Source organism: Corvus cornix, chromosome 1A, assembly GCF_000738735.6.
Source record: "Corvus cornix cornix isolate S_Up_H32 chromosome 1A, ASM73873v5, whole genome shotgun sequence".
In the NCBI taxonomy this organism is placed as follows: domain Eukaryota; kingdom Metazoa; phylum Chordata; class Aves; order Passeriformes; family Corvidae; genus Corvus; species Corvus cornix.
In genome coordinates this window covers 33,615,913-33,634,175 of record NC_047057.1, presented here as the reverse complement: position 1 = coordinate 33,634,175, position 18,263 = coordinate 33,615,913, and the positions used below count along the sequence as shown (strand labels likewise).

At 39.9% G+C, this 18,263-nt stretch overlaps 1 protein-coding gene across 13 annotated transcripts in view; it reads left to right on the top strand.

Moving 5' to 3' along the window:
• GRIP1 (glutamate receptor interacting protein 1) overlaps positions 1–18,263 on the top strand; it is a 323,666-nt gene that overhangs the window by 254,900 nt on the left and 50,503 nt on the right. The window lies entirely within an intron of this gene.

Below are 18,263 nucleotides of genomic sequence, written 5' to 3'. Positions count from 1 at the left end.
GTTGATACCTATCAAGCATAAGTTCCTGCTTCATTACCTGCTTTAATCTACTCTATTTATCTTCTTTAAAAGAAATATAAATACCTTTTAAACACCTCTTGAGATAAATGGGGTAGCATGGATACCTAGGGTAAATAGGCATTATGGTTTAAAAAAATCTAGCTTTTGGAGCTGGATTCAAATTCAAATTGAAATTCAAAATCCAGTTCTTGATTGATAAGTTTTTTGTGTGATCAAGAGATACAGCTGCTGGCTGTGATAGTGAAATAAAAATATGCTTGCGATTGGTGACCAATGCAGTTGGTCCCTTTCAGTCTTTACAGAAATTGTGACAGAAAGAGAATCTGATACTTAAAAGCAGCAGTCAGGTGCTCCCTCCATGTTACATAACCTTCTTTCCCTTGCAGTTCCCTCTTTATGCCTTACACACCTCCTACCCAACTCATTCACTGCTAGCTCCTCAAAACTTACTGTGCTTTCACCTATGGGTAGGAGATTTCTTCCACTGTGAGGACTGCTGAGCAGTGAAAGAGGTGTGGAATGGGCCTTGTAAGAAAACAGATTTCTCTTTCCAGTAAATGGTATCCCTGTATTGCATGAGCAACTCTCAGTTTGTTGTTTACCAGTACCTGTGTAAGCTTACATCTTTAACAGCGTTGACACATTTTTATGTACCATTACCTAGGTTTGTCAGTCAGAAAAACTTCAAGCTTCTGGCATCTGTACCCAAATAGTTCCTCAAAAGAGTGACAGCCACTAAGCCCACCAGCCTGCTCTCCGTTAGCAGGGCTATCAGACCAGCTGTCCAGCACAGTGCACATGTGCTTCCTGGAGACCAGAGAAGTCTTGATACACACAAGTGACCTCAAGGTTTCGAAGGCATTTGCTGAAAGGGGAGAACAACTGCAAGGGTTCTGGACCCCGTGTTCTTTCCTGTCTGTTTCGTGCAGGCATGATGCTTCTTTCCTCCATTCTTTGTTTTTATCTTGGTTCTGAGCTGCATTACTGTCTTTTTCCCAGTAGCTGCTTGATTTTCCTTTTCTCTGCTGACCTAGTTTGAGTTGTCTTTTCTAGAAGGTCCTAAATCCCAAACATGCTATTCCCTCTCCTTACAGCCCGGTTTTCTCTGCTGTCTTTTGCCAAGTAAGGCTTAGGTAATTTTCCAACACATCTTGCACTGCTGATTTCCCTCTGTTAAAGGCCTTTTGTTTCCATTCCTGTCCTTCTTCAGCCCTTTCTCTTGTCCCTGTCTCTTAGCAAACCACTCCCAAGTTTCTTGTTCTGCAGCTTCTTTTCAGATCAATAACCTGCTTACCTCAATTCCTCCCCTTCCTGCCCATGAAGTCCTTCTCCTCTCCTCTTCTTAACTCTTCTCTTGATTCCCAGTGCCAGATCTGTTAGGTAGAGAAGACACATAGGGAACATGAATTTTCAGTATAAAGCCTACAGAATTTTCAGGGGGAGGGACAGGGGAGGTGTGGCAAACTATGGCTTTTCATAATGACCTGCTTCAGCTAAAATAACTAAGGGGAGAGAAAAAGGGTACAGTCTGAGAGAGGTAACCATCGTAAGAAAAATTGACACCAAATACTTGTACTGTGGCCAAGTTGCAAGTTACAAACAATTAAAAACAAGATGTTTTAGCCAGAAAAATATGATTTCAGTGATTCCTAAGTCTATTTGCCCTATAGAATTTTTTCTATTTTCTTTTCTCTGTCTGGTTGTGATTTGCTGCTGTAGTTTAATAGCCATCTTGCTAGTAGCTGATTACAGAAGGAAGGAGTTGTCATGTTTTACAAGGATTTCATAAATCTTACGGGTATTTCTTTCTTTACAAACTTCTTGGTCATCCCTAAAGAGAAATAAAAGGAGTTTAGCTGAACCATATAAGTTACAAATTACTCTTAACAGGTCCAATTAAAATTTGTCTCAAGTGCTTTTGAAACTATGACCTCATTAAAAGCAGCTTAATAAACATTGCTTTGTATGGGAGAAAAAAACTGTAAAGGTGAAATGAAATGTCCCTGAAACAGAAAACTGAGGTACAATTTAGTTGTGATAAATAACTAGGAAGGGGGAGGAGTTCCAATTTGTGTATGAAAATACTCTGTTTTACTTATTGGGTACTGAGAGTAATGGAAAAATTTGTCTTCAAAGACTTGTCAGGAAGGTGAAACCTGTATTTATATGCAGTTAATCTAAATAGTCTACAATTATAAGAAATCAATCTGATCTATCAAATGTATTTCATGATGGGCATTCATTAAAGGAGACCCTTGCTTATCTATGTTAGTATCTCCTTACAAAGCACATGGTTTCAATATTTTAGATGCTAATTCAAGGGCTTGGATCCTCAAATGGAAGCAGTCTCTACCTATTAAAAATATGCTATTGTGCTTCTTTCTATAAGTAATTAAAGACAAATGATGGAAGAAGAAGATTCTTGTAGTAATCTCTCCTGTCCACCATCCAGGCTTCAAGCAAGCAGAGCAAAGGAGCAAGTAACCCTCACAGACACTTAGTGAAGGATGGGAAATAAGGGGTTGATCAAATCTTTCCACTTCCCATGAAGGCTATCCAGATATGCCGTGAAATGCAGCGTGAAAGAAATTGCCTTCTCTACCACATGCTCTGACCTCTGGTCAGCTGGAAGTGGGTCAGTAAGTTGGCTCCTCTGTTACTTAGCATGCTGGTCAACAGAGACTATAGCAACAGGATAATGAGATACCCTGGCTTGTGCTGGTCTGAAAAAAAATTAAACAGGGAGCTGAAGTACTTAAATTCAGAGCGCAGAGGTGAAAGTTTTACAGAAATGGTGATAATTAAGTTCTGTGGAGATTAAAGGATCTTTTGTATGTGCCATGCAATTCAAAGCAAGAGAAACTCTGTAATCAGAAAAAAATCCAATTAAAAAAAAAAATACAGCCCCAGATTTGTGTTAGTGCCATTGCAGTCATCTGAGAGACTAAGGAATAGGAGACAGATCTGATTTTCTTTATACTCAAGAGAATTTGTGCTGTAACCCCAGAACCTGTCTCTAAAAGGGCCCATCTCTAAGCAAATAACAGCAGAAAGGCACCAGTCCTGCCTCCATTCCAGGGAGAGGAAAACAATAAATGTCTCCCAAGACTTCCCCTGAGGGAGATATTTTAAAAAATCTGGAACTGAACCACTCCATCCTCTTGACATTTTTCATGGATATGAGACATCTGGACTGTGCCTGACAGGTTAGGCCAAGGGGGAAAAAACCAAGAATCCCTCAGGTAATTTGCTGGAGCACCTGTACCAGGCATAATCTAAGAGGTTAAAATGGGATGCAGTAAGGCAGATTTTTATTCCTTTTCAGTAAGGTTAATGGTTCATTAATCATTTTACAGAACATTTACACTGAAAAGGGATGGATTTCAAAGTACAAATATTTTTAGATATTTTGCCTAAACGTGATCTCAGTTAATGGTGTTTTAGTGCAAAACCCGTGTGAAGGAGATCTGAAGCTGATCCTGTGAGACTGTGCCATCTAGTACTCAGCACTTGGGAGATGTGTACTGCTCAGAGAAGACAGTACTAAGGTCTGTGAGCTGGAAATGTAGGTAGTGGGGAAAGTCAACATTGAAGGTGAACGGGTTTATCTTGAAATCAACATAGTTCCTCAAGATAATTGCACCAGTGCCACATCTTACAGCATGATCTTGTTACACTTCCAGTGGTGTTGCTCATCTGTACGAGTGAACTGTTTTGTTCTCTGTGCATTTGCTGTTTAAACCACATTTTCTTACAGTGATTTTAAACATAACCTGGTTTTGTATCTTTTTCCTAAATGCCTGTTTACAACTCTTCATTCATTTAAAGGGATCATTTCATAGCCTGTGAACTCAGTAGTTATCAGAGTGGTTTGGGGAAAACAGTACTGAGAAAAGTTGTTCTTTGTATTAGCTTCTATTTAAAAAAAATATTTTTCTTCTCTTTGCTTTAATAAATTTACTGGTGTCTTACATCAGTGCTGTTTGATCTTCCGTGAGTCCCATGATTTTCACTTGTAAGGAAACTGACCAGAATATTTGGGCAGCTATTATTGCTTGGTCATGTTGTTTTTTCAGTGTAGATGCAGGAAGACCCTAACAAAATGTTTCAGTGATAATTAAACTTGCATTCAGAGTAAACCAAAGGCAAGCACCTGACTGCAGGTTTCATCCATATCGTACCTTTTTTCTTCTTGGAGGAGGAAAAGAGGGTGGCAATGATTTTATGAAGAATACTTATCTGGACCATTTACTGGTTTCATCTTTAATTGAAATTCTGACTCTAGCAGAAAAGTCATGGCCCACTGCAGCCAAAAAAAGAGTGCTGAGCCCTCCTGAAGAGATGAGTAATGAAGGATAGGACAGCTTCCCAAGGTTGCAGGTAAAGCTGTGGCAAGCTGAAGTTTCTTCCTTCCTCCTATGTGGCTCCAGACATTTCTTCCCTGGCTGATAAAACTGCATTTTTACATGCAGAACCCACATCAGTATAAAAGCTCTCTTTCTTGAAGTGAGTCCTAAGTCATGTGGTGACCCAGACTCTCAGGTTGCCTCCATGAAACTGGAAGCAGAGTAGGGCTTTGCCAAGAGATGAAATTGGCTGTAGGGCATCAAAGGCAATGAGGCTCTGGGGAGAAAAAGGGGCAGACAACAGGGGAGCTGAGATGGGGATGCTAATGAGAATGAAGGGGCTCTTTAGGATAAGGTTTCCTATTGTACTGTATTTACATACAGACATCTCTAACCCAAATTGCCGCTGGATTATAGGGTTAGTTTCCCTTTTTTCTGCCAGATAATCCAAAGGTTGTATACATTAAAAGATGGTAATATGTATACCTTGAGGCAAAGCTTTGGGATGTGTCTTACATTGCTTAGGAAATCCCTCAACACTTTTTTTTAAAAACTCCTCACTGGGTTTTTCTTTATCCTTTATTTTATATTCAATGGCTGTTGCTGATTCAGGTAATCTTGCCTGAGTTCTTGATTGAAATCTAAAGGCTTCAAGAAGCTTAAAATTAAAAAAAAAAGAAAAAAAGAAAATTAAAAAAGAAAAATTGAACTGCAGACACACAGACCCTGTGGTTTCTTCTCTGTCCTTAATAGGATTTTGACACAACATCCCCACAGCTGCAAAGAAAATCTAAAACATCTCTCCCTGCAATTCTTCATGGCATTTTTTGGCTCAGGGAGGCCACCAGCAGTTTACACCTAGCTGCTGTTATTTACATTTAACTTCCTTCTTTGAAAATAAATGTTTAATTTAGGAAATGCCTTTGTCTTGATTGTTGAATATGCTCTGCTAGGTGATTATCTCTACAGAATTTAGTGGTTTTGCATGCACATGAAGCTGCATCTAACACCTATCCCACAGCAGTACTTCAGTGTGTTGTCATAAGTGCTTAGGAGAACAAGAATCATTGATCTGTAGGTCAGGTGCCTTCATGAAGTTAGCTGAGGTCCAGTCCAAGCCTGTTTGACTCAGTCAGAAGACCTTCTTTAATTGATTTCAGCTGGGATTTAAAATAGGACCCAAAGGCAAAAAAATAAACTCATGTCCTATGTTTGAAGAGCTTTGCTTTAAGGGAAATAGCAGACCTGTGTTTCTTTGTCCCCCTCCTCAGTTCTCACCAAATGGACACCAAGTTTATAACAACAAATATGTATTCTGCCAGCATAAAAGTTTTCTAATTTAAGCACTGTTTACACCACTGAATCAGTGTTTTATTTTCTTGCTAACATAAGATTAGGGATTCTACAGCCAACTCAAGTCTGAAGTGTAGAAAAGACTTGTATTGCAAAGACCTGACTGATGCAGATTACTTTAAAATTGTACTGTTTAAAATGTTTAATTATGCCCAGTTACCACTCAGTCCTCTCCTTTCTACTAATGAGAAAAGAACATGCCAGGCCCATTTTCTCTTCACCCCTTTGCTAAGATATTTCTCTTCTGCTACTCTAGCATTAGCATGGGAACGGGGTGTACACACATGAAATAGCCAGTTTTGGGCTAAGCTTTAGAGGTCATCTCACTTTGGATCTAGATCACAGCAAAAGTCTCTACCCTTGAACATGCCAAAGAAACGATAAGATGAACAGCCACCATGCATTTAATTTTATTTATTTTTTGGCTTTCACATAACAGACCAGATTTCAAATGTCAGCATTTGATTTTATAAATCATGGCAAGGCATTGATGCTGGTGGTCTCTCTCAGTACATCCTGCCATTCTTTAGTTGGATATGGAATGTGAGAGAAGCATCAGCTGCTATGTTTAAACTAGAAATCAGCTGCAAAGGGAAAGTGAACAAGAAAGGATTTGTCCATTCTTTGTGTCTTTAAGATCGCCCTTGCTGGAGGAAGGGCTTTTTTGATACTTCCGTAAACTGATTCACAGTTAAACCCATGATTTTAAGAACAGTGAAAACTTGAGCAGTTTACACTAAGGCTTTTCTTGTGGCCCTCTTCTACCTTCCCCCAGGTAACTGCCTAGATCTGCTTTTTGTATTTTCTTGTGAAGCACTTTCAGGCAAAATTGTTCTGCCATTTCCAGGAATGAATTTAGAGAAAGTTGTTTTGCCTAGGATGAGAAAGTTGGAGAAACTTCGCATTGTAAAGACACGTCTGTTTGAAGCACTGGAAAACAGACATGCAGTTGAATGGGTACTGGTTGAGGGACAGAAAGCCTTTTCCAGGAAAGTCTCTTCTGCTTATCCCAGTAAATATCCACCCAAACTTAGCTACATTTGGAAGTCTTTGAAACAGTACAGCTCAGCTCAGTGTGCTCAGGAGAAGCAGCATTTTGTGTCAGCTTTTCCAAAAGATTTTGTGTATATGGGAGAAGTTTTTTCTTGTGTTTGCAAAGTTTCTTTCAGTTCAGCTCTTCAGGGATTAGAAATGTAAGAATTAAAGATGCCCATGCAGCCTTACTCAAATGCCTTGGTGCATATGTTACATTACAAATTTTAATTGGAATGATTGCATACATTTTACCTTCCACAGTCACACGCTGCGTAGTACTAAGTGATCTGAAAAACAGTCCTGAGAGAAATGTTCTAAAAAAAGCTGATCTCATCTTGATGCAGATGCCTAAACTGGAGCAGGTGAAACACATTTGTCAAATGCCAGTTTTCTTGGATGGTTGTAGAGAGAGTTTAGGCTCAGGTGTAGCTACTTCAGGTCTGCCCTACAGAGGTCTGCATTTTGGTACAGTGAACCCCAACATAGGTGTCTTAAACTGTCCTCTCCAGACAAATGGATGCTTTCAACCTTTATTTCTTTCATCCTTGTTTGTTTATCTCTACAGTGGGGAAAACACCATGCTTTTGCGCTAAAGTGTGGTTGTAAGAGAAAATCATTAATAAATGTGTGTTGTAGGGAATACTCAGTGGCTGCAGCATACAACAGCTCTCCCCCACCACATATGCTCAGAGAAGATTGAGAATACTGTGTAATAATTAAGGCATGAGCATGGAAAAAAAAGGGAAAAGTGTTCCTACTCATTAATATTCACTATCTACCTTCCACATGAGGCTCTTGGAGAAGGAAGTATATGTGCTTATTTAATTAAAGAAGGGAGGTAAAAATAAGTACATCCAGGCAATATTCATTCTGGGGATCATTAGGTTTGAAGTGCTTTGTGCCCACATGGTGACCGTAATATTTTCCTTTTAATGTCCTTCTGTTTGTAAACAGACGCTTCTCATCTTTATTGGTGTACATGTATTTTTATGATGATTTATACTGATGTTCTGCAGATTTTAATCAACTTCTCATTTGGGGTTTTTTACAACTTACATAAGCACAGTCTTTCTGTTATGGTCAGGTCAGCAGCATTGTATGGAATAGTCTTCTGAACACTGTGACCTCTAATTTTTCAAAATCTTTACAGCTTTGGTAAATTTGGGTGGATTTCACTGGTAAAAGAAAAAAAAAAAACCAGCCAAAACCAAAGAAACAAACAGAAACACAGATGGAGAAGGCTTTTCACAGTTTCTCCTTTACATAAATTCAGTAATTGCTTAATTGCTCATATAAGCACTGGAACATCTTGCTAAAGAAAAAAGTCACCAGACAGGGGCATGAGAGAACCTGGAGCCCCTCCAAGCCTGGCAGTGGGAGCTGCTCTGGCAGGAGGTAAATGGCTTGTCCTGCAGCAAAGGAGGAGCCACATGGGAACCTTGCCAAAGGTGACCCTGGCAGCAAGCTGGCAGGCTGTCTGCTGAGTAGCAGATGATAGAGTGCCCTTCTCATTGCTATGACTCTTAACAGTTATGGGCCACTTGAGTTTCTAGAGGTTATTGCTTAGTTGGGATTTTGGGAGCAGAAATGTGGGGAATTGGTTTTGCTGGAAATGTATGCTGCAGAGAAGAGGGGATATAGAAACTTTCTTTCACTTTAAATGTGTGAATACTCCCAGTAGTACTGTTCTGTATTGTTTGGAGCAAGTACTGAAAAGGGAAAAGCTGGAAATACATAGGCAATCCTAGATTACTTTTGCAATGAGGGATCAAAGCATTTATGTTTAGAACCATGGCTTCTGTGTTGGATTTAAGGGCAATTTACCTAAACTACTTTCTCTGTTTATTTGAAATGTTTTTACTGAACTGCTGCTTAGGCACTACCAAAGCAGAGAGGGCAGTTAATAAAATGTTTTCTGACTCATTTTACCAGTTTGTGCAACCCCTGAGAGCAGAAAAACTCTCACTGGTCCTCAGTACAAAAATCTCCAGGTCAGATCTCAGCCTCGACCTTCTGCATGGTAGCCTTTTATACTGTGGCTGTGCCAATGCATCAGTTATTTTTAAGACATCTGTGCTAGAGCACAGATTATGGAAGAGACCAAAGTTTCGGGTGAAAAAAGTGGTACCGATATACACATTTGTAGGATTAGAAACTCGTATTATCTGTTATGAACAGGAATGTACAGTTTAATTTTTCTTTTCTTCTGGTTCATAGTTAGCTAATAGGCTTTGCAGAGGAGAGTTTTAGACTAGTCTGAAACTCCTGCCTGTTCAACCAAACCAAGTCAGTTGATGTCAATGTTAGCAGAAGCACACCCAAGGTCAGCTTTCCAAGGCAGAGACTGCAATTAGCTTCTGTGCAGAGGTCACTAACACATGCAAATAATAAGTAACCACGAATGTATAAGTTGGTATGTCTCAGTACAGAGGACCCCTGAGCAAGGTCCAGTTGTGCAGCTCACGTACCCCAAGCAGCCCAGCTGTATGGAATGGGGCTGTGCTTGGGTCACTCATCCTGTTGACAAGCAGGAGTGGCTGTCACAGGCTCAGCATCTTGCTTATGTGGCTCCGCTGTTTCCAGGGCTTCAGCTCCCGCCACTGTGGCAGAGAGAGGGGCAGCTGAGTTATCTCACTAACACAGCATTGACTTGTCCTTATTTGCCTTAACTGTTCTCTTATCTAGGTGTCCAAACTACCCATGGCACACCTTTGCTCTGGAGCTTTGGAGCTTTTGGGATTATCTGAGATTCCTCATCCCGGTGGAGCCTTGGACACATGGGCACTGTCAGCTCAATGCAAAGTTTGGGTGCTTGGGTGTTCGCAGTGTTTGTTCCCATCTATGAATGACAGCAGTGAGGGGTTTTGTGCTCTGTAGGCTTTTGAAGAGAATCCAGTCCTATTCAAACTATTACTGTTCCTGTTAGATGAAGCGTAGGGACTTTGTATCAAGTAGGCATAATTGATGAGCACTGCAGCTCTTTATATTATCTATAGTGTACTTAAGGACATGCTTTTGAGGTTGGCTGATGTAAAATTCGACACACCAGCTGTGTCTTAGTTTGCTGGCAGAGGTGCAGATTGTGTTGCTCTTACTTGTTCTATTTGTTGTGATTAGTCAGACACAGAATTATGCAAGACATGGAGAGTTTTGAAGATATCAAAGTTCTTGTGCATTTTATTTCCTGTCCTCCTTGGAGGAGGAAAAAAAGTGTTGGAAGTTGTCTTGGACATATGTATCTGTCTATCAGGCCCAGAGAAGTTTTGGATATCCCATCATTGGAAGTGTGCAAGAACAGGTTGGATTGGGCTTTCAGCAGCCTGGTCTAGTGGAAAGTGTCCCTGCTTGTGGCAAGGGGCTGAGACTAGATGATCTTTAAGGTCCCTCCCAACCCAAACCATTCTGTGATTCAGTGTTTTTTTGATTTTATCTATGCTTTGTGCAATAGAAAAAATAGTGTTTTGTATTGCAGGGCCTCAGCAGAGGACTTATTATTTGCACCATTCTGGAAGTCTGTCTCATTTTGGAAGATGGTTTTTAAAAACAATTTTTTGTAAGTTTCATTCCTGGAATGAAACACAGTCAGAATTCCATCACTGCTGACTTCTGCAAACATTTCACAATCAATCTAATGCTATATAGTGTTTAAGGGCAGTTTTCAGGAGCCATCCTTCAATGGAAAGGTGGTATTTGAAGCTCAGGTTGCCAAACTACCATAAAGATATACTTATAGGCTCCCAAGTTCTGAAATGGTGGGCTGCCATCAGGGGTAGAGATCTGACTTCTTAATAGTTCTTTAAGTGAATTCTTTAAGACCTGAATTGTCTGTATGGTATTCCTTCTTGAGGTTGCAAAGGCAGAAAATTTCAGGGCCTGGACTTATTTAAAATGCAGTCAGACTATCCTCAAAGAGGCAGATCCAGGATTTTCTGTACAGGTGTCATATACCAAGTCATTTTTGTGCTGTAAATTGTGCAGTAGACAAATAGTGTTTTAAATTAAGAGGGCACATGAAAAGAAAAACACAGATAAATTAAGAGATTGGGATTTTATACAGCTTTTGAGCAGGGAAGGGGCCTAGTGCAAGGTGTGAGTTTGAAACAATTAATAGGAAGAGGCAGCATCCTGAGAACTGGGGGAAGTCTTTTGAGCGAAAGGAGTTTAGGCAGGCTTTTATGGTCTGAACATGAGAGGAAGTCTGAAAAAATCCCAAGATGATTTTGGATATATTCACACCCAGACTGTGGGAGCATTTTGAGGGCAGGGATGGTTCTTCAACTAGTTAGTGACATTTCTTAGCTGAGAAGGATGGTGGGGCTAAGGTTGCAAAGTACAAAATTAGGTAAAGGCAGCTCCTAAGCTTTTGATTTGAAGAACTTGGCTGAATTAGAGGTATATGAATGAGCTGCAAGAATTAGGCAACAAGAGGAAAATTGAAAGACTGTGCCAGTCAGTTGACAAGAATATTAAATTGCTTGTGTATAGGGGGGATAATAGGTGGCACATTTGTTTAGAGAATAATGTCTCCATTTTTCATTCTGAGGTTGAGAGGTCTCTCTGATTTGGCTATCGTTCATTCTGCTGGCATCCTCTTGGAATTATTCCTATTTATCATTTTTGAAATCTGATTGTTCTAAAGGTGAGAGGGTATAAAATGCCATTGGTGTCTTTTTTCCTTAGCAGCAATTTCATGGTTTTTTTCCTGTGAACTCCGTAATCTTTCTTTCAGTTTTAGTAGACCAGCAGCTCCAGTGCTTTCCTGTTACTTGCAGTAATGGAAAATACACTATTTTATATATGTATATATTTTTTTAGTTCTGTTTTTGCCCTTCTAGTTCAGCCAGGTCAAATTAGAACAGCTCTTACTCATCCTACACCCTGCCTGAAACATGCAATACCCAAAAAATCAAGGGAACAGAAGGAGCGCACATATTTTATGTTATATTGTAAGTCAGGCCTTGGAGACTGACACTGACACTTTGAACAAGAACAATATTTAATTTTTAAATCATTTTTTTATTATTAAAAACTGCCATCCTTTCTTGGCAAATATTACTTGTAATATATTGCCAGCTTACTCTATTTCATAGAATCATAGAATAGTTTGGGTTGGAAGAGACCCTAACCATCATCTAGTTCCAACCTCTCTGCCATGGGCAGGGATGCCACCCACTACATTATGTTGTCTAGGGCCCAATCAAACCTGGCCTTTAACATGCCCAGGAATGCGGCATCCACAGCTTCTCTAGACAGCCTGTACCTGTGCTTTACCACCTTCTGGTAAAGAATTTCCTCCTAACAGCTAAACTAAATCTCTGTTTTAGTTTACAACTGGTCCGCCATGTCCTGTCACTGTCTGCCCATGTAAAAAGTCACTCTCCATCTTTTTTATAAGCTTCCTTCAAGTACTGAAAGGCCACAGTGAGGTCATCCCAGATCCTTCTCTTCCCCAGCCGGAACAACCCCAGCTCTCTCAGCCCATCCTCACAGGAGAGGTGCTCCAGCACTCTGAGCATCTTCATGGCCCTCCACTGGACCTACTCCAACAGGTTCACAGCTTTCTTAGCTTTCCAGAAATCCTTTTTAGAGCTTGCTAGCTGTCATTGATTTTATTTTGCCCATAAGATGTGAGATAAATAAAAGGTTACTCTGCTAAATGAAGCATGAGCAAAGCCAGGGTGCAAACATTATGCAGTATTAGTAGAACAGAATACCAAAGCCAGGACCATGAATCATGCCCTGTATGTTGTTCATTTATGACCTTTAGTCACAAACGTATGAGGAATCAAGTAATATTACTCTGAATGAGTGATATGGTGCTACCCAGCTGTAGGGCATCTTGAATGTTGTTGCTGTGGCCTTTAAACACTTCAGATGTCTTATTCCTGCCTCTCTTCCTTGCTGCTACATTCCCTCTTGAAACCATTGGCCCATGATCCCAATCTCAATTTCTTAATTAGATCATCTTTAAAAATACATAATTATATCCTTTCTTTGCGAAATGGAGACCAAATAATCTTTGCAGTACAGGGAAAGGAGGTTACATAAATAAGCGACCTCCCATGCCGCCACCTCCACCACCCAAACAAATTAATATTTAAATAACCCTCACTCAGTTCTCTGTAAGAGACTTGGCTAGTCATCCAATTGCTGTAAAAAAGTGAATGAAAATGCCCCTACAAAGGAAGTTTAAAATGTTAGCAAGATAGCCTAAGTGCTTTATTATGTAGATGAACAGGGCCAAAAGTAGGGTTTTGTGAACACTTTTCAGCTGTGACTTGGTGAAACCTGGAGAAAAAAGAAGAAAGATGTAAGTGGATGGAAGCACAAAGGAAGGCGGAAGGTAGAGAAAAGCTTCCCTACTTGCAGCAGATCTTTCTCTTGCAGACTTGTTTCTGGTTGTGGCTCTTGTTTTGTGAGAGATCATGGACAGGCAGGCAAGCTGACTGCCTGTATCTGTGGCAGTCTCAGGGAGACATGAGAAGGGAAATAGAGGAGCCACAGCATGACAGAGGATTATGAATCTTACTGTCACAGCTAGGAATGCACTCTTGCCACTGGACTGTGAGGAGCTGGGACAACTTTCAGTGTATCAGTCTTACAGAGAAAATGTTTTAATGGACACAAAAAAGTAGGTTTTTTGGGCTGGTATCCACATAAAAGAAATAGTCGTTAAGAATACAAAAACCACACAGAGAATGACAAGATTCATTAAGTGTAGTTTAAGATACTGCCTGACAGTAATGAATAGTCATGTGGGTTAATGAAGAAAAGTGGATGTGAATGCCCACAGAGTCCCTGAGTGCTTTTATGTTGCTCTGCTGTCAGCTGAGCAGTACTGTAAAGGACCCTGCAAAATGGTCTGTATGGAGAGTGTCGCTGCTAAAGCCACACGTCTTAGAAATTAAATTCATCAAGTCTGTTTGAAGTCCTGCCTGTTCTTTGCATTGGTTATTTGGTCTCAAGTTTGTACAACTAGCTGTGGATTTCAAGTGCCCTGTAAGATACATATCGGCTTTGAGTTTTGCATTTCAGCAATCTGGCTTCCTAAGCAATGGCAAATACTCAAAACTCATGGTGGTAAGCCTATGGTGTTTTTATCCATTTCTGTTACAAAAAGCAAAAAGCTTTTAACATCTCAACTCTTGTTTCTTCACACAGAAAACAGGGGGGCTAATCCCTAGCATGCTGATTCTGAGTGGACTGGCACAACCACACCTGCTGTTCTTTCCCTGCCATTGAGTATTCTGTCAATCATGGAAGGATTTAGGTTGGAAGGGACCTTAAAGATCATCCAGTTCCAATCCCCCTGCCATGGGCAGGGACACCTTCCACTAGACAAGGTTGCTCAGAGCCCTGTCCATCTCGGCCTTGAATACTGCTGAGGATGCAGCAACCAGAGTTTCTCTGGGCAACCTGCTAAATAGATACATATGTACAGAAGAGCTTCTCCTACTTATTTTTTCTTTCAAGTAAGGGAAAAAACCCAAGCACTTGGATTTCTTCAAAACATTCTGCAACTTCTCTGGGCAACCAACATTGTATGTTATTCTCAACTGAGATGAGACTGAGATGCCAAATAAAGGCACAGATTTTGCTGCTTATTCTGTGCCTTACACACCAGACTCATCACTGCCATTTCTAAGTACCTTCTGCTTGTGTGCTGAGTGCTGACGGTGGCTTGCTGGGATGTCTCAACCTTTCTGTAGTAAGAACTGACTGAAATGGAGTGTTTTGTATTGGACCCTTTCTGGAACTCACACTGGCTTGTGTACACAAATGCACACACATCCTTCCCCTGCATTCTGTTGGGTTTTGTTGAAGAAAGCAAGTTCAAGGAAAGGGTGGTGCATTTCTGCATTTAAGGATTTGTGAGTGTCCTTCTATGAAAATTTACTCAACAGGTTCTTTGGGGAACAGTGATTGTCCCTTATACATCAGAGCTGCTGCATATCTGATTGCTGAGTGGGTACTGGAAAAGGATCGTTGATTTTTATGAATTAAAAAAAGCACAGAGAGAGCAAAGGATAGCAAGAATATAGTCTAAGGCATTTGGGAGTGATGAGGGGATTGAAACTGATTTCTTCAATCATGATTTTCTGTAAATGTTCCAACTTTTTGCTCTTAAAGGCAAGAGTGTAAAAGATTTCAGGTTTTTTTCCAGTTCTTAACAATCTTCCTTAACTTCACTAAGATATGCTTCTATGATCTTCTAGTCTGAAAATGAGGCACACAGGTACTGGATATAAAAATTAGGGTTACAGAAAAGGATAAAGAAAATAAAGTTTCAAGTGTACAGACAAGAACTCAATGGAGAAAAGGGACTGAGGGAGAGATTGCTTTACTTAGAATCATAGAATTGTTATGGTTGGAAAAGACCTCTAAGATCAGCAAGTCCAGCTGTCCAACCATACTTGCTATTTGTAGGCTGGAAAGATTTTGTATGAAGGGAACAAAAAAAGATGTGAGGAGTAGGAGACCACACTTCTTTGATCAAGAAAAATTATTTCTATGAAAAACTGTCTTCTGGTTTTAACATAAGTGAGGCACATTTAGATCTGTGAAGGCACTGCTACGAAAGTGTTAAAACTTGGCACTGAAGGAACTACAAGGTTTGAGCACCTACGCATTTTTTCTGATCTGAACCAGCACCTTGCTGGATTTTTTTTGACTACTTTTAGTCAGAGAATCACAGCAGAGAAGGCTACATGGACCTACAATTTTAAGGTGAAAAACGTGTTAGTCTGCGAACACCTAATAGGGAAGAAGCTTGGAAAATTAGTGTGAGATAGTAAGATATCCCCTTGTTTGTCACATCATTGCTATAAAGTACAGCAGCATCCAGGAGAGGTCAATAGCAGTCTTCTGAAGCTGTGGGTTTCAATTGGTCCAGCTAGATCTTTAGAATCAAAATCTATTTTGACAGCCTTCCTCTGTGTCAAGCTCTTTTAAGCTGATCAAAAAAACGATTTGTACCTGGTGTTGCCATGACTTTGAAAAAAATAAAAAAGCACTGCAAACCTTGCAGTTAGAGAAGTGAGAAGCTGCAGAGCACAGTAGCAACAGAGCTCCGTGTTCCTACAGGAACAAGCTCAATAGCAGTACTTCCTGGCTTTAAGTACAAGAAGGGAAAAAAAGGAAAGCAAAAGGAAAGGGGAAAAAAGCGTCATTGACTAAAAGAGTTTGGTTTCCTGTGGATTTAGTGTCATTATTGATTGCAGGCTATGACTGAAGCTTTCCCCTTTCTAGGGCATTTAAAGGTACTGTTTCACATGTAGATCCTCTGCTGCCTAATACAAGCAGCTCGCTTTTTGGTTTCCCCATGGTGGGAATCTTGGTGGTTTTTGTCCTCCACCACCCACGAGTTGTTGACCTGGATTTCACATACCATGAGGATCAGTAAGGATTAACAGATGTATGCATTTACAAGGACACAGAGAAACATATGTAATGTGATCTCTTTATCAGGTTAAAAATACATTTTTCAACTTTCAAAATGACTTGTGATTATCTTTTGAGGCAGAGGAGGTTGGTAACACTGCTTATTTTATCCAGAACTTTTCCATATCATATAGTATATTTACATATCATAAAAGTATATCCAGAATAAAACCCCTTGTTGCCAGTAATTTAAGCTGTCAAATAAAAAAGGTGTGCTGCTATCTAGCTGAAGAAATGTATTAGCATGCAGAAAGCAATGCTGCTTCCTCTGGGAGGTTTTAATCAGGCCTCTTGTAGTGATTGAGATGCAGTACTCTAAAATGAGAAAAATTATTAACAAAATCAAAGATCTAGAGTGTCTTTCACGCAAATATTCATCAGTGTATCTTATGTAATTACATAGTCAATAAATCAACGTAGTGTGTAAGTGCTTCAGTCATGGTGTAAATATCTTAATGACTGAAACATCTTCACACATGAATAATTCATACCTGTATGATTCATTTTTCATATCCATGCTTTACTTCAACATGAAAAACTAATTCTTCTCTGTCAGAGAATGTGTGCTTGATTATTGCCTTCTGATTTCTCTTCCTTCTTTCCCACTGTTAGACACACTCCATTTCTTCTCTTCTGGTTCCTCTAATGTAGTTATCTTATTTATTCATCCTGTCTGCCTTGGTTTGCCTTCCCAGTGCATTTCAACAGGCACCTGGGAAATAACACTCAGGCATGAGCTGCTTGTACTTATGCAGTTTCCCAAGTAACTAGAAAAAGGACCAGCATCTTGAAAGATTTACACATTCTCAACAGATACTTCCATTCAGTTTCCTCTCCTCAAGGCAACCATTGCAGAAAGAACTTGTGCAAGTTGGGCTTTGCCATTTTCTGGATCAATGTGAGTTAAAACCTTTGTCAAGGTACTGACGACAAACATTGTTTGAATCTTCTTCCCATATATTTGTAAATGTGAAACTTGTGTCTAGCTCCAGAAACCACTGGAATGTTCAAGATGAAAGTAATTGTTCCTCAGTGCAGGAATGGGAGTAGGGAATACTTAAATTCTGCTCTGCTGCACATGCTTATTTGGCTGTATGCAAGGCACTGCATGCACCCTGCCTTGCTTAGACCCTAAACCAAGTCATCTAAGACAGGAATTTCACTGTGATAAACTCCTTCTTTGGTTACTAGAGGAAAACTTGTAGCTGCTGAGGGCAGTTCATCCAGCATTAAAGCTACTTAATGCTTGAAGCTCCAGGCAGAAATGCTACTGGGTGGACTCTATTCTTTCAGCTCAGAATTGAAAGATCAGTTCAGGCTTGTGGAGCATTTTGTATTTTGGTAGTGCCTGTGAAGGCTGAGCCTTTAAAAATTCAGCCCTAGTTTGGCACAAATATTATTCACTCAGATTTAATGACCACTTTCAAACTTACTGAATCTCGCATTCAAACCCTCAGATTTCAAACTTGAAAAAAAAGCAAACCAGCAGGAATATAAAAATCATTTCAAATTGTGGGGGGAAAGGAGTTCTATAATAATTAACTGACACTTTTCTGGTATTGCATGTTATTTCATCCAACCTTTTTTCACTCCATTTTTATATGCAGTTTACCTACATCACTCTAACGAGGAAGAGCACCTTCACTGAGTGGTCATCACTTTCTCGTCCAATTCCTTGTGTCATTATATAGATTGTTAGTTTTGTGTGATAATACAGTTTCAGTCTCTTCTCTGTCAGTATTACATTTATTGACTATTTTTTTAGATTTAAGACTCAGTTGAGTATCTTATATCTGTCCTCTCCCCCATACTTGGAAGCCAAGTGCAGTTCTTACACAGCTTCAATCTTAGTGTCTGGTGAGACACATCACAATTGAATATTGTCTTTGTATCCTTACAGCTGGCTCCAGTATGCTGTGAATACCAATCTCTCCTGATTGCTGGCAGGACATTTGGTAACTTTGATCCAGCATAAGTCTTCATTTATTCATTTTTTTCTTATTCTGATTGTAAGCACCTCCAAAGGCTTCTGATAGCACTTTGTTTGTCTCAGTCTTTTTATATCCT